The following is a 9603-nucleotide window of genomic DNA, read 5'->3' as shown; positions in this document are numbered from 1 at the left end:
AATGCATTTTTGAATGCATAAATAGATTCAACACCTTGAAAAACTTCTAAGGCACTCGAATTATATAGATTAAACAATTTAAACTCAAGTTTTGAAAATTCTATATTGGATTTTGATTAAAATTAACAAGAAAAAATGTCCTGACTATAAGCTAGACTAAGCCTTTAAAAATCATAAAAATTAACTAAATTATACTTTTATTTTAATTATTTCTATACATATAAAATATATGAGTTAAACACACACACACACATATATATATAAACAAATAAGGGAAAAACATAATAAGGTATCAATAAACAATGAGAATATAATGCCATAAATAAAATTAAACTGAATTTGAATTTGAAGTTTGTAGATAATGACCTTTTTTTTTAAATTAAATTGAAAAGCAAAAATGACAACTAACTTTAAAAATCCAAACTCTCTCTATCTATGACTATTACTAAAAATATTTGATGAATATGATGTCAAAGTTAAATCCTCACCATCCAAGTAATAATTATTGGTAATTAAATTAATATTTTATATTCGTATTCTAAAATAAACACAAACACACATAAAAACATAATTAAATATTCACACTCATATATTCTCGTAACATTTTTTTTAATCATTTTTTAATGATTAAAATATTATAATTCATATTTTATTACCTCCCTATTTTAAAAAAACATTTTATTTATATAATTAAAATTTAATATTTTGAAGTTTAATTTAGAAATCAAAAGAATGTATAAAATACCCACACAACACTCCACCACAAACTCAAGTGACATTCAAACCATTGATCTTTGTTGGTAGATTAAAACTATCATTAATAAAGTTTTGGTAGAAAGAAGTGAGACACTAAGAAATTTTCCCAAACCTCAGTTGCAATTAAAGAAATTGGACAACAAAGTGTACACTTTGGTAAAGAAAATTGGAGTTCTATACTTCCCTCACAATGATGAAGAGGTTAGGAGTTATAGGTTAGTGAGCAATTTCTCTTATAAAATTAGATTTTTTGTTTTACAATCTTGTATCAAATAAGTGATAATTTAAGTATTTTATATTTTGGAAATTTTTTTGACATTTTTTAAAATTACAACTTTGAATGTGTAAACTGCAAAATTCAAATGCTTTGAAGAGTTTTTTTTAAAGGTTTGTTAAACCTGTTTTTATAAAAAAAAACACATTTAAAAAACCAAAGATCACAGTTTCACTCAAAATTATATTTTCAAATTTTAATTAAAAAACTTATAAGGTAGAATAATAACACTAAACCATTAATTAAAAAATAAAATGTTAATAATTTTCGTTTCTATGTAAATTATAAAATTATATTAATTAAGTTAAAACAACTAACCCTGTGGTTACTGGCTTGCGGCTAAAAAGTAGATAGGTTTTGTCGTCGTGGGAGCCATCATTTGTATGAAAATCCCTATTTTATTCATTTTCAACCAACTAAAATTATGAAGCACGTGATAAACGATGATCAAATTTGAATATATAATTAATGTTTAAAGGCTTAGTAATGAAATATTCTGAATTTCGATAGCAACCGTCGCTTTGGCCGAGTGGTTAAGGCGTGTGCCTGCTAAGTACATGGGGTTTCCCCGCGAGAGTTCGAATCTCTCAGGCGACGTTCTTTTCATCTATATAGTTTTGTTAAAAATCCATTCGCTGATCTGATTTCATAGAAAATTACTTCCATTAAATATTTTGTAAAATTGTCCTGGCAGACGCAGCAATGATAAATTTGTTACCTCAATCTTACTACTCACCGACCTGTCTTTTATACAAACATTTCGAAAGGTGTTTGGATGAACCAGGGTTTAACTCCAACAACCAGTAATCGATTGGAATTTTAAAGAAGCGTTTGTAGTCCAACGGTTAGGATAATTGCCTTCCAAGCAATAGACCCGGGTTCGACTCCCGGCAGACGCAAAAGTATACATGTACTTATGACCCGGGTTCGACTTCCATTAGCAATATACCCGGGTACGACTCCGGGGGACGCGTAAATATTTATCACGCAACGCAACAGTCGTCTTCTGTTTTGAAACAACACTCTTGTTAAATTATTCAAATAAATTGTTTGCCCAGCATAGACCAGGGTTCGATTCCTGCAGACGCAACAATGGCCTTCTGTTTTGTTTCCAGCATAACGCTCTTGTTAATTATTCAAATAAACTGTTTGCCCAGCATAGACCAGGGTTCGACTCCTGCAGACGCAACAATGGCCTTCTGTTTTGTTTCCAGCATAACGTCTTGTTAATTATTCAAATAAAATGCTAACCCAGCATAGACCAGGGTTCGACTTCTGCAAACGCAACAATGGTCGTTTTGTCTTGAACACAACGCTGTTAATTATTCAAATAAAATGCTAGCGAAGCGATAGACCGGGGTTCGACTCCCGCAGACGCAATAATGGCCTTGTGTTTTGTTTCAAATAGAACGATGTAGTCAATTATTCAAATAGAACGCACACTGTTCCCCTGTTGTTACTGGCCTCTGTTAATCAAGAACAGTGGAGGAAAGCTTATTCTAATTACTTTGGATTGCATTGCATTGTTTAACGCTGCTTTGTTTTTCGTTTTTTTTCAAAGATCTTAAAAGTGATCAGCTACTTACCACTTAACCAAGTGGCTAATGGACGCCAAGGCCATGATGACAAGAGGTATGAGGGTATAAGCATTTAGGTAACCGTTCTGCAGAGTCCAAGAAGATACAAAGATGTCCCCAACAACCATATGCCTCCATGGTCGAGATCGAATAAATCAAGATATCCTGGAATCCTACACTCGGCCAACCTCTGGTTTCAATTCTTTAGCCAAGAGTGTGTTTGAGTGAGAGGTATAAAAAACCCTAATCACCATAGCATGCATGCGAGCAACAAACCATAGAAATTTAAATACAATATTCGAAGAATTTGAGCTATATCGTATTGGTGTATATAATTTATAATTTATTTTGATTTCTCGGGGATTTTTTAAAGCCATGATCCTGTGAAGAATTATCAAAATGATTTTTTAATAAAATATAATGTTTGGCCAGTAAATTTGATAGCAAAGTTGCTTATATTTATCTCTCCAAAATGTTTTAATGTGATAATCATATTATAGCATATAGCGAAAATAACAAAATATTATAATGTTTTATTATAATTATATTATCATAAAATATTTACCTAATAACGATTTTTAAGTGATAATAAATTTGCTTATGTGTTTTTTAAAAATGTTTTAAATAAATTTGCTTATGTGTTTTTTAAAAATGTTTTAATATGATAACAATAACAATGTTTAACCCGTAAACTTGATAGCAAAATTGTTTATATTTGTCTCTTCAAAATATTTTAATATGATAATATTATAGCACACAGCAAAAGTAAAAAAATATTATAATATTTTATTACAATCATATTATCATAAAATATTTACTTAATAACAATTTTTAAGTGATAGTAAATTTGTTTATATTTATTTCTTTGAAATGTTTTAATGTGATAATCATATTATAATCCAAAACAAAAAATTAAGCTACTAAATTTTTTTCATGCTTTGTAATTCAAATTATAATGATCTCTCCAACACCAAAAAACTTATATATAAAATCTCAATTTATCTGAATACAATATGCCATGAAATCATTTTCACATAACTTATATATAAAATCTCAATTTATCTGAATACAATATGCCATGAAATCATTTTCACATATATTATTGATGATCTTACTTGTACATAAACTTTTTCTTTATATTATTTTTAATTTAGTAATTTTACATGGTCGAAATTCATACCATATCAATTGTAATTATTTTTCTTAAAAATGTTTTTCTTGTTTTATAATTTTTAGTCCCTACCATCTGGCAATGGCCAGGGACTATAGTAATCGAAAACCTCGATGCTAGCATTAGTTAACCTGCTTGTGAGCTGTTTCTTAATGGCAGTTGATGGAGTATATTGAAAGTTTTTTAGTGCATGGTAATTTACCGTGTTATTTGGCCTCTTCCCGAGGCGAGGAGGCCAAACTATATACTATATTCATTCATATTCATCGGTTTGAAAGTGTTAAACTAATGTTAGTATTAGTTCAAAGCATTAAATGCTATGGGAGGTACCGAATGCAACCAAATGTAATATTAAAGTTGGTTGATTGCTTGTTGTCTTCATGACATTGCCATCTGGTACTTTGACACTGCCATCTGGTTATTTTGTAACACCTCGGTGGCTAGCACATAGGGTTGTTACCCTTCTGGTTCATCCTGTTAATAAGATGGATTATTGCCTCGTTTGTTCTGCAGTTTTGCACTCACAGTTGGTGAGGTGCAGACTTACAATCTGTAGTCCCAGAATAGAAGTAGTACAAAAGAATCAGGGAAATCAAATCTCACTCTGCCCAAAGTACAAAAGAATAAGTACAGAAGCTAGTTTAGAAATAAAGAATATAATTACCTCAACATCTGGTTATTCTAAGGAGCTGGACTGGTTATCGTGATGGTAGTCTTCACATCCGCCTTGAATTTCTATAGAAGAACAAGCTGACTAGCCAGCTAACAAAAATTGTTCTCGAAAGTTGTAAGCTAGAAATCGAGGCCACATTCAACCATACCTGCTTGGATCTTCTTCAATGGGGTTTCGATGGTCTGTTCATACATACTAGAACGGGTCCAATTCAATCTGCATATGGATCTGGCAACTGGCTGAAACTTGATCCAACATCCTCACCCGTTCGAAAGCTAGCAGCCTGGGTTGAATCAGCAGTTTACCTTGTTTAAGCAACAACACATCCAGATGCAGATACTTATCGAGATGGAGATTCAGCTCTGCAACAACTATGGATACTGCTGCTATCTGTATCTTACGATCACGAAAGACTCTGGGTCTTGACCTGGTGTGCGATGGTCCGAGATATGGAGTCGACCATCGACCGGATATCGACGAAGAATAGATAAAGTATATCTTCGAGTCGAGACTACCCCTAAGAGCTGGTAACTAACCTGGATGAAGCACTATCAATCTACCTGACAGTGAGTGAGGTCTGATGTGCTTCTGATATTCCTCGTCTTCATTCTTATTATGTGCTTCTGACGTGCTTCTGATATGGGATGATGTGCTTTTGTTTATTTTGACATGCTTCTCCAACTTTCTCTGACTCTAAAGACAGTGTTCCAACAAGAGGTTTAGAAACAGTTCAAATGACAAACCCTCTGATACGAGTAATAGCAGGCGCTGAGTCGACTGAGCTACTGAACTGTGGATGTTGTGCATTTTGGCATCAAAAAATTTAATACTATATCTTTCGCTGCCCCTCGAATGACAGATTCGAGCACCCTTGGCGACAGAGCTCCTTTCACCGCATACACAGAAGAGAGAAAATGCTCTCCGGGTTTGATCTCTTCTTCATTTAGGTAGGGTCGGCGCCCCTTACGCTTTGCTCAGGTAAGGGAGAACACTTCCTAATCATTGCCTCCCTGCGCCTCTATGCATGCGAGTCTTACTAGCACTATACTCCTTATTCACCCGGCCACCTCTATGTCGTGTGCTTCTGCATGTGTCATTGTGGGCATGTGTCGGTGTGCTTCTGCGTGTCAATATGTTCTTCATTTTGTTAGAATTATGGCATTTGTAATTAAAAGTGAGATTAATAATTAACTTGTGACTATAGAGCTTGATTACAGCTTCTTTGTGTTCCTCTAGAGCACCCGGGTCCACAATAGGCTTTATCGGAATTTTTTATTCTCTTGTATAGTATTTATATTGTTTCTAATAAGCCGTGTGTGCTTCCGTCTAAAAGTCATAGGACAAAATATTTGTAATCTTTTTCATGCTCATTATTTTTATGTTGACAACAAATTTTCTATCTGAAACATATATCAATTACGTCTATCAATTATGCTGCCAAATGAAATGTATTATAAAGGTAAAGTGATTCAGTTGTTACAAATTTCAACATCGAAGGCCATTTTCAGGGTACTGTAATGCGTGTGACCGTAATGGTCTTTGCATCTCCCGCTGCCAAAGTTGATGTGGTGGGGGAGGTGGTGGTATTATAAATTGAGGCCTGTCTGTAATGTTAATTAGACCTTCAATCTGTACCACATCATCTTGTTCATCTGGGCGCTGATCTTGCATATCCCAAGCTACAGGGGGAGGCCCTCGGTTTTGTATGTATGACAAAATTAGTTGATCCATCTTTTCCCTAAACTCACTCGCTAAAATTGTTGATACACTTCGGCTGCACACAAACCAACAATGTACAATTATCTTCATGTTCAATAGTGTCCACTTCTGTGTTTTTTAATCCTCCCATTCAAAAAATCAATAGGCTTAAAAACATACAATGCACCATTACAAACCTGCTAAGAAGCTCCCTGATTTCCATGTTGTATTCAGTTGCATCCTCTACACTTTGAAAATCACTGATTCTGTGCACAATATGAAGAATTTTCCATGTATTTGATACTCCAGCTGAGTGATCTTGCCAGTGTCTGACTAATTCCTGTGAAGAACTTTCTTGCCAATCAATGTCCTGTGAAGGACCTCCTTGCCACTCCCTCATTCTGAATGGTTTATGTTTCTCTAGAAACAATGGACTCCTGAATTTTAGTGCCAGACAAGTTTCTAGAGTCATTGGAACTCAGGCTTAGGATGTTCTTCTCGGCACTCACCCGTTTGGCACGTATATTTTTACATGGGCAATTTTTTCTATCTACACACAAGTTCGACTCACCAGGCAGTGGATAACCTGTGAGTATTTTCAGGTCTGACTTACAGCTGGCAAGTTTGACTTGTATTTCGTAGTTCTGGGTTCCTTTACTTACCGCACTTTCATTTCCCATCTCCATACGCTCGGGGATATCTTCTATTTCCTTAACATGTCTTTTTAGAAAACTCCGGACTGAATTCAGCAGCCAATACTCAGGCTTAGGATGTCCTTCTCGACACTCGCCCGTCAAGTACTAACGGAACCAGTCCCTTGCTTGTTGATAATTCAACGACAGTCAGAGCTGGCCACCCAAATGATTTCAGAATGGATGACATCCGGCTTAAGTCTCAGAGTTATTAGTTTGATACAAACACTAGCACTATGAACTTGCTTTGCCCATGATTTAACAACACTACTAGCACTATCACTATGAACTTGAGAGGCTTCCTAAATTTTCTAACAAAATCCCCAAAGCAGGGACTAGCTGCGATGCAACCTCCCTTGTTTATCTAATAACTTAAATAATCCAACATTAGCATACCTGTTTATAAAATCAATTTATAAAAAAACACCTATGAGCTTAAAAGATATATCGTTGATAATCTTAATTGTGTTTAAACTTTTCCTTCCGCACAAGTAAGCATAATATATATAATGTCTTCCTTTAAAACTTGTCTTTCACCCATTTCAAACCAGATAAGGTTTTTGTTGATAGCCTTTATATCAGGATAAATAACCAATCCACTTAAAAAATCAAATATACTTAATATAAAGTTTCTATGCAAATACAATCTATAATTTAATTGCAAAATAAATAAATAATATTAACATATAATTTAAAATTAAAACAAATTAAAATTATTATCAAATTTATGAGCTTATTATCCCTACCCAAGGAGGACCAAGCCATTCCATTCATGGTCAAACAGTGAATTAATTGACGAATTAACCCCAAATAAAACATTATAAATATTTTTTTTTCAAAATTTTTAAATTTTATATTTAAATTATAATTTGTTAACTAAGTTTCATTCTTATTGTCTAATGGTACTTTTACATACTGCCATCTATTGCAAGACCCAGCCAAACCCATGTGGCATCAACACATTTGTGTGATTACAGGTTTAATTGATCCTCGTCTTTTCAAATGCCACGTTTGCCTGCCGATTTCATATGTAGCTACTTGAGTTTTCATGAAAATTTTGCCAACATTTGTAAATAGTCCAATCTAGACCAGAATGGCTGTAATTATCTAATGTTGATGCCACATGGGTAAATAGTCCCTGACGCACAAAAGAAAAGGTATAATGCTTGCCATAGCCATTTTACCTCTTACGATTTAAGATTTGCCATTGGTTTTTCATTTAATCGTTCAATTTTTAGTTTGACATTTAAACCCTCCTCGCTTCTTGCAGGTTTCTCTCTGTAGGAAAGAAACGCCGCAATATCAGGTAAGAAATCCTAATACATCACTGTCTATTTGTTATTATGCCGGGAGAATTCTTTTCACTTGAACTAGCTGTTACTAACAAAATTATGGTCATCTCTTGCAGGTAAGCCATTGCATGGCAATCTAAAGCTTTTTGGTCCGCAACCTTTAAGTTCGTACGGACTTACAAACTCCCGGTCCTTTCACACATTGGCGTCGCGAACTTATTGGCTATCTCATCCTGTCGTTACAGAGTTTTCTGAAAGGTTTTACTCTTTAGGGTTTCTAATTTAAATTATGCAAGTCGGTTGTTAATTTTGAGTTATTTCCGCGAGAAGGTTGATTGTTGAATACTCTGCTCATATCTTTGGTTAACAATTATTAGAGGTATTGAGGTGTTACTGGTTTTGAGACTCGAATTCCCCTTCCTAATGAGGGTCTCGAAAACCTTTTTTTTTTTAATGGCGTTCCAGACTATACATCGCCGCTTGGGCAACCTTTTATGCATTGTTAAGTTTAATTTGAACTAATAGTTCCTCGACTAACTGCTATAAGCAATGGTTTGTTGGATACTTGTCAAGATTTCTCTGATTTGATGATTCTACGGTTGCTGTTATATATTATAGCTATAGCTAGCGTTTGATGCTCGTTCATTTACTTGGAATTGGTAATTCATATGATTTAATCTTTTACGCTAGGGTTATGCGTCTCGTGCATTTCAATTTATATTCTTTTGATATCAAATTTCAGGGCCTGTGACCTTATTTCCACCTGCACAATGTTTATTGTGTTCATTTGATTCCAAATAGATATGTTGAACCGGGTGTGAGGCTTCGGCGAAAATGCTTAGAAGTTTTTATTGTGTAACGAACGTTTCATTAATTTTTTTTAAGGGTTTCATGGGGGAAGTTTTATTCCAAGAAAATTACAGTCAAATTATATATATATATATATATATCTATGTATGTTCTAGTTAGTTCATCGTGACGAATAGAATTTGACATGTAATCAGCTGTTCGAAATGCTTTATCCGAAATCTGTTAAGAAGGATATTTGTATCTCTGTTTATCTCCTATCCATTTTATTAGGTTAAACTCAGTTATGCTACCCAGCGTTTTTCTCCTATTTCAAACCCGCAAATAGTTTCCTTATATTCCATATATAGCTCAGGAACTCAGGATTTCGGCACAAGGGTGATTCCTCTGTTTTTCGATTTATTTACTTGACCTCTAAATTAGATATAAATTCTGAAATCCATCATTCTCAATAGTACTCTATGGTATCTCATTTAAGTTAAAAGAGCTACACTCTCACATTCTTGATACACTTGCATACTACATATTTATTAGCTGGTATTTCTAGAACAATATAAACATACGAACTCTAAAACCTGGGGTTCTTCATATTACTTACCTGTGAGTCTGCAAACAATAATGATAAAAATAATACTTTCCAGAAAGTCTCTGAAATCCATCATT

At 34.0% G+C, this 9603-nt stretch overlaps 1 long non-coding RNA gene and 2 other non-coding genes across 3 annotated transcripts; all 3 read left to right on the top strand.

The window, feature by feature from the left end:
• The first annotated feature begins 1545 nt into the window (after nucleotides 1-1545).
• TRNAS-GCU (transfer RNA serine (anticodon GCU)) lies at nucleotides 1546-1627 on the top strand. The gene has a single exon. It is a non-coding gene; the product is annotated as a tRNA-Ser (tRNA).
• Nucleotides 1628-1857: 230 nt separating this feature from the next.
• TRNAG-UCC (transfer RNA glycine (anticodon UCC)) lies at nucleotides 1858-1929 on the top strand. The gene has a single exon. It is a non-coding gene; the product is annotated as a tRNA-Gly (tRNA).
• Nucleotides 1930-8014: 6085 nt separating this feature from the next.
• LOC149197513 (uncharacterized) lies at nucleotides 8015-8697 on the top strand. Its single transcript, XR_016254207.1, has 2 exons — nucleotides 8015-8147; nucleotides 8250-8697. It is a non-coding gene; the product is annotated as an uncharacterized LOC149197513 (long non-coding RNA).
• The last annotated feature ends 906 nt before the right edge of the window (nucleotides 8698-9603 follow it).

Source organism: Pinus tabuliformis, chromosome 2_2, assembly GCF_031772625.1.
Source record: "Pinus tabuliformis cultivar Carrire ecotype Pingquan chromosome 2_2, CPIR1, whole genome shotgun sequence".
NCBI classification, from domain to species: Eukaryota; Viridiplantae; Streptophyta; class Pinopsida; order Pinales; family Pinaceae; genus Pinus; species Pinus tabuliformis.
Note: the sequence above shows the minus strand (reverse complement) of the source record. Positions and strands in the feature narration are given on the sequence as shown.